Raw genomic sequence first — 7,500 nt, 5'->3', positions numbered from 1 at the left:
GAGAAAGCGAGTGAGAGCGAGAGAGAGAGAGAGCAAGAGTGAGAGTGAGCGAGAGCTAAAGCAGAAACCCAGAGAAAGTATTGCGCCGCGAGGCGACAGACGAGGTTGACAGTGTTGACTCTGGAGGGGTGGCTGCGCGTCGATCAATAGATTCATTGAGCCCCTCGTCCGTCGGGAGCGATGGCAATACCCATCCTGAGCCTAACCCTTCTCTCTCTCTCTCTCCCCCTCCAATGTCGCTCCTCCCTCCATGGCAACTGTCCACTCTGTACAAACACTCCGTCCTCAATCTTCTCCTCCGGTCCTCCTTCATATCGTCGGTCTCTCGTGTTTCTCTACTCAGATCCTCATTACTGCATCTCAGACCTGGAGAGGAGGGGTGTGTGTGTGTGTGTGTGTGTGTGTGTGTGTGTGTGTGTGTGTGTGTGTGTGTGTGTGTGTGTGTGTGTGGTGTGTGTGTGTGTGTGTGTGTGTGGTGATAAATTACTAACACTTGCTGAGAAACGCAATACAGACTGCAGGTGGAAAGAAAGAAGGCCAGAGAGAAAGAGGGACTTGTATCGGTGTCCGCAGAGAAGTGTTCTTGAGTGAGCGGCTCAGAAGTTTGCAGGTTTCCAAAACATATACACACTTTGGACTTTTTGTTATGGTTGGGAGGTTTTTTCGGGAGTTACGGGAACAACGGGTGATGTGTTTCGTCAGGGGGTGCGTCGCCCGCGAGGGGTGAGCGAGCGAGTAGAGAACAAAGTATGTGAACAGAGAATCGAACGTCCGCTACTCGCACGTTAAGGGCTCGGGTGTGTGTGTGTGTGTGTGTGTGTGTGTGTGTGTGTGTGTGTGTGTGTGTGTGTGTGTGTGTGTGTGTGTGTGTGTGTGTGTGTGTGTGTGTGTGTGTGTGTGTGTTAAGAAAAGGCTTCCTAATCCGGGCAAGAGATCAGCAAACAGCCGGACGTCAGATCCACCGCAAACCGCCCGTCCCGACCCTGCGTCGCGCTCTCGATTTGCGCTCACCGCGGGAGCCGTAAACCAGGCCTCGTTAAATCACACCGGCAGAACTTCCAGGAGCTCTCAGAGGAACTTATAATCGACGCGCCCTCCCTTTCCTCCCTGCCTTCTACTCCTTAGTTTAAGGACTAAACGGTGGACCTGAGAGGGGGCCTGGGGGAGGGGGGGTGGGGGGTATGCAGAGAGAAGCAGAAAGCAGAGGAATGAACGGATCCCATGAGATGAGGAGAAGGTGTGTGTGTGTGTATGGGGGGGGGGGGGGGGGGGGGGGGAGTGGCGAGGGACTCGAGCGCAAAGCGAACCTTTGATGAGTACGACTTTTTTGTTAAAAGATTGAGAAGGAGGAGGAGGAGGGGGGGGCTTAACCTTAAAATATTCTGGGTGGCAGTGAATGGAGGGGGGCTTGGAGAGGGGGGGGAAATGACCAATGCCCCCCCCCCCCCCCCCGCTTCTCAGCCACACACCGGTGCACCGGGGTTAATGGTGGATAAAGATTAGAGGAGCCAACGTGTGGGGGGGGGGGGGGGGGGGGCATCACATCAACCCACCACCTCCACACTCTCTCTGTCCCCAGATTCTAAATCAGGCAGACAATGGGAGGCTCTCCGGTGGGGCAACAGGGTCAAAGTCCCTTTGATTCACCACCACCACCACCATCACCACCACCACCACCACCACCACCCCCACCACCACCACCATCACCACCACCACCACCCCCACCACCACCACCACCATCACCACCCCCACCACCACCACCACCACCACCACCACCACCCTCCACCACCACCACCACCACCCCCACCACCACCACCTCCTCCACTCTAAGTAGCAGAGTCAGGAGAGCCAGGGGTTAAGACCCCTGGGGGTCCCACTGCGCTCGTGGCCCCCTCGTAGATAGGGGAGGCGCTGTGTATGGGGGGGGGGGGGGGGGGATTGAGGACCCGTTTGAGGACTGGAGATTTGAGTGGCGAGAGACGGAGGAATGGGGAAAGGGGATCCTCTGATCTACGACAAGAAATCAATTTGGAAAGTTTAAGGGATCGTCGCTGGGGGGTGGAGGGGTGGAGAAGGGGGGGGGGGGGGGGGGGGGGGGGTGCACCGTGCCGTACGGACGCGGGCTTCAGAAGATACGCTTAATTGCTGTGGATATTTGATGTATAAAGTGTACATTGGCACCGGCCAATCCGGCCCCATCAATGGCGTTCGGGCAATTAAGACGCCCTATTTTTTTTTTATTTTTCCCTCCCAGTGATTAAAGAGAGGAGCGGATCTGCCGTTAAGAGTTCATCTTTGAAGAGTTTGAAGTGGATACTATGCAAATTAAAATAGAATAATTCCAATCTCTTTTAGGTGGAGAGAGATTGAAGGGGGGGGCGCTCTATGGGAGGGGGTAGTCTCTGCGTTTTTTAGCTTAGCCCTGTGGAAATGGGACTCATGGGGGGGGGGCAGACTGGACTCTGGGTCTTCAGCCAAGCCACTCTGTCTCTACTTCCCTCTGTGCGCTTTTAATCATACGCAGACCTCAAAGGCCCCATTCTGCGGCTGGGGTAATGAGATTTTTACAAAAATATATATATATATGTGTTCTCACTCCAAAAAAGAAAGAAACTGGAAAAAAATATGAAATGTTTAAATAGATCAATGGCCTGAATTTTGTGTCCAACTCGAGTGCGCTGTATGTGTGCGCCAGTGACATTAAAAAAAATGGTCAAACGGCCAAATGTACAAACCACGGTTCTCGCTGCCGGGCAGCTGTCCATGCTAGCTGTCCAAACACCCGCTCTCTCTAAATATTTAGATTGTCAACATCGTAAAATGAGAAAAGGGCTGGCAACAAACAGAGGCAACATATTGCTCTCCGACAGAATGCACAAATGTAAACACTGGATGTAATAAACGCGACGCGCTTACACATACTTTGAAACCGGTTACAATCCGAGTGTGTACGTGACTACACACCTGTACGGCCTGAACCTTTGTGTGTGTGTGTGTGTGTGGGTGTGTGGGTGTGTTTGTGTGTATGCCTATGTGTGTGCAAGTGTGTGAGTCTTTGTACACATGTTTGTATAATTACGTGTGTGTGTGTGTGTGTGTGTGTGTGTGTGTGTGTGTGTGTGTGTGTGTGTGTGTGTGTGTGTGTGTGTGTGTGTGTGTGTGGGGGGAGGATTTGTGTTTGCGTGTCTGCAGGAGTCTGTTGCAATGTTTGAGGGATAATTGCTGGGGCCCCGAGATTCCTTGCACTGATAGCACCATTGACATGGCGACAAACAACCTTTAATACCCTCCTCCCCTTTGTGAGAAAGGGCCAGGGAAACCACTTGAAACGACTCACGCTTGTCTTTCAAGTTTAAATCTGCTGTTTAACTGCTGACCGCTGCTGTGATTCTAGGCTAATAACATTGTAGTACACAACTCTACCGTGTCAAATGGTTACGCTGAGAGGAAGTGCTGGTTTCTTGATATGTTTTGTTTTGTATTCATAATAATAGCTATGCTGCAAATCAGTTGTTTACCCTGGAATCTACGTCATTCATGGGATCAAACTGTGTGTTGTTGTGTCATGTGATGTCGCAAATCTGCTAATGCAACAGGAAACCAAAAAAAAACGATCAAACGAATTACACGAAGTACAATAATAGATTGAGAAATAAATGAAAATAACTAAAATTGGTACGAATCATTGAACCTCTTGTTCTTTCCATTTCACCAGCACATAATTTGCCTCCAAGTGAACACATTCACACACCCAAAAGATGTGTTTGTCTCATCAAGCTTATCAGCTCATGGAGGGTCACTTCGCCAGGGAACAGGGTATGACAATAACAGCACACAGTAGGGAACTTTAATTCACTCACCGATTTGTTTTTCAGATCGCGTTTCTTCTGTCTTGTGTTAAGGTCACAGAGTGGGCATATTTCATCCTGCGAGGGGAACATAAAACAAACAGGATCAGCTCAGACGTTGAATCAGTTTCAACCGAAACAACACACTGCATATATATATGGCTTTCTTTGTGCGGTGGTCATACCCACAATAACACAATACAATGATACAAATACCATTAGCAACTCAAGTGCCTTGAGATTTCACAACCTCGAAGCCAAGCAAAAGAACTAGCACCCTGTGTCCACCACTGTGTCCTTCTCTCGAGGACGACTATAAATGAAAAACAGAAAACTATTAAAACATCTGATATTCACTGGGTGTCCAGTTTTTTTTCCCTCCTGCCGCCCCGGTCTCAATGCATATCATAACTTCCAAGCTAGTGAGTAGATTGAAAAACCTGTGGTGTGTGAAAACCAACAGGGCAGTGGGCAGTGAAGGGGGAATTCTATCAAGGTGGACAAGATGAAGATTTGTTACGTTTGGAGAGGGGGGGGGGGGGGGGGGGGGGGGGGGGGGCGGTTGGAGTGGAGGGGGTGGTGGGGCCCATTGACCCCCCCCCCCCCTCGACTAGATAACTCGGTCTCTCAAATACAGCGGGAAGGAGATAACAATGATGACGGGAGCCACGGCAACGGGAGGCCCTCGACAACTGTGTTTATGAAACGTCTGATGATTAACGACTGGACGATACGGGAATAACAATGACACAAATAATGGCACAAAGTTAAATAAATGTTTGACGAAAATCTAGATCACTTAAAACAGTTCTGGAGAGATGTGTTGCAACGGACATCTGGGGAAACTTTTTGTTTTATTTTCTTCATTTTTTAAACATTTAATTTAACAATTGACAATTTGTTTTTTTTTTTCCAAATAAAGGTCAGGCCTATGTCACGATCAGCGGTCGAGTGGTGAAGGGGCTTATACAGTGTGTACCACAGGGGTCCAGCTGTGCTCACTCACCCTGGCGTGGGGGGGCTGAGATCCGGGGGCTGGGTCCAGTCACTAGGTGGGGCAGGGGGGTGGGGGTGGGGGGGGTAGGATCCAACGATGGCCGCTACCTGAGACGAAAACAAACACAAACACCCCCACAGCGTTAGTGCCAATCGATCCAGGTCACCCAGAGATCCGTAGGGAAGCCGTGTCGGTTGCTTTCTGCCCACTCGTTTTTTCCGATGCTTGCGGGGGGAGAAAGGCAACATGTACGGGCAGGAGGTGACCCTCTCTCTCCTCTCTGGGATGACTGTTTTCTGCACAGCTCTGAGGCGAACGCAATAAACTTTCAGCAAAGTGCACCTGGACTCTCAGTGAAGCGTGTGAGTGCATGTGCTTTTTTTTTAACTACGCAAATGTGTTTGTGTGCGTGAGAGAGACAGAGAGAGGGGGGGGGTGAGAGAGAGAGAGACAGACACAGAGAGAGAGAGAGAGAGAGAGAGAGAGAGAGAGAGAGAGAGAGAGAGAGAGAGAGAGAGAGAGAGAGAGAGAGAGAGAGAGAGAGAGAGAGAGAGAGAGAGAAAGTGGAGTGGAGAGATAGAGAGACAGAGAGAGAGACAGAGAGGGCGGGAGATAGAGCGAGACCAAAGACAGAGAGAGAGACCAGGAGAGAGAGTGAGTGAGTGACACAGGTTGCGTACTATCGTGATGCAATGTACAGTACAACCACGCATTTCTCTACACAGAACTATGCAGCTCTCTCCCCAACCCCCCCTCAGGCGCTGACTCAAGTTAAAGGTTAGTCTACCTGGAAGGCTCGAGTTCTCTGCCTCCTGTAAATCACAGGACGGATGATCTGACACCTTTGATACCCTTGTGTCCTTTCCTTCAACCGTACCCGTCCGAAAGCCAAACACGCCGCCGCAGCCGCGCATATTAACGGGCGCTGGCTTAAACATTGACGATCGCGCCGGGGGTTTGCGAAGTCAAAGTCAGGGAGGTGGGAATGTGGGAATGACTAGACCGTACAGCTGCGGAATGCCTGAGATATCGTAAATGTTATGAGCAGAAATGAGCAGCTGTTTAGATCCGAAACAACTTAGAGGGAACTGTGTGTAGGTGAAACTCAATAAGGTAAGGCCTCTGGCTCACGGACGTTTGCAGGTAGGACTTTGGACTTGGGGGTTTGAACCGGCGGTCTTTCGGGCTGGGAGTCAAGCCTAACTCACCGACTAGACTATCGAGTTACACTTAAAAGTGATGTTATGTCGTAAAGGAGGTTTCCATTACGAGCCATTTCAACTGTAACCTCCCAGAATTCCTTTGCGTTTCGCCTACAGGCGAATGGTTGGAGGAAAGTGTTGCAAAGTGTGCAACACTTACTCAGAACTCCTAACTGTTTTACAAGGTTGTGGCTGTAAAAAAAAGAAAAAACTGCTTTTATTTTTGTAGGACCTCTCCAAATAAACCGCATCTATACGATGTAATTGGCTAACGATGGCAAGGTGTTCATTCGGACAAGTGCTTAACAGCGCCGCAATATATCATTATATTATAGAAGGTTGTTCTGAAGGTTGTAGCAAACAGAATCCTCCAACAATACTTGAATTGAGCGACTAATGCCATCACCGTAACCAAAGAACACGGTACAATTCAAAGGCAAATATTTCCCCCGAAAAGAATACATTACGACAAAATGATTCCGATGTGGAAGAAGAAAGTGACATGAAAAGCCCCATTCTGATGCTAAAAGGCGATTCGTCGGGCTGCTTTTTAATATCCGACGAATACCACACCGGTGATGTGAAGATGTCACACTATTCAGCGGCGGGGAGAAAAAAACCTTACGAACGCCATTACTCTGTGTGACCTCCCAATCCGTGGGGATTTACAAATACCACACATATCTTAAGCAAATATAAAACTCATTGGTAAATCCTATCAACTCATAAATATGAGCAATAGTATTTATGTATTCATGAGGAGGAAGGGAAATAGGGGTGTGTGTGTGTGTGTGTGTGTGTGTGTGTGTGTGTGTGTGTGTGTGTGTGTGTGTGTGTGTGTGTGTGTGTGTGTGTGTGTGTCCACTAATGCTATAGGCGGATATATTTACATAAGGCGGGCGTTTCGGTTAAGTTTAAGATAAACTATTTAAGTCGCTCGGACCATGAATACCTCCACATCACTAATCTAAGGAGCAGTCTGACGCTGAAAGGGGACATTATGCTAACAAGTCAGATTACTGTACACAATCATTTTATCTTTAGAGTAAATACCGTCCTCGACGCTTTATGGGAAAAGTCGGCAAATATTTTCCACCAAAAAAAGGAAAGAGGGAAAAGGACCCAGCGCTGCTTATCTGTGTTATTGGAGGCAATTCAGGCCCCTCGCGCGAACAAAGATGAGTCTTCAAACTCATTCTATTCACGGTCAGACTCGTAATTACCCTCAGCTCGCGGTCTAGACGTCAGCCCCGCTTTTGCAGTATTTAACACCCCCCACCCTCACCCACCCCCCCCCCCACCCCCCCCCCCCCCCCCCCCCCCCCCCCCCCCCCCCCCCCCCCCCCCCCCCCCCCCCCCCCCCCCCCCCCCCCCCCCCCCCCCCCCCCCCCGTCGCATGTCCAACGTGGACTCCAACCAAGGACCTTGCGCGCGTTAAATCCGCGGGCAGATA

General features: G+C 49.9%; 1 long non-coding RNA gene across 1 annotated transcript in view; it reads right to left on the bottom strand.

Moving 5' to 3' along the window:
- Positions 1-3,082: 3,082 nt before the first annotated feature.
- Positions 3,083-7,500, bottom strand: part of LOC115532601 (uncharacterized) — a 15,404-nt gene continuing 10,986 nt past the window's right edge. Inside the window, exons 2-3 of the long non-coding RNA XR_003974080.1 lie at positions 4,855-4,952; positions 3,083-3,926 (exon numbers count right to left, since the gene is read on the bottom strand). This is a non-coding gene — a long non-coding RNA (uncharacterized LOC115532601). The remainder of the gene's footprint in view (positions 3,927-4,854; positions 4,953-7,500) is intronic.

The sequence above is a fragment of the Gadus morhua genome, chromosome 19, assembly GCF_902167405.1.
Source record: "Gadus morhua chromosome 19, gadMor3.0, whole genome shotgun sequence".
Lineage (NCBI taxonomy): Eukaryota > Metazoa > Chordata > Actinopteri > Gadiformes > Gadidae > Gadus > Gadus morhua.
Note: the sequence above shows the minus strand (reverse complement) of the source record. Positions and strands in the feature narration are given on the sequence as shown.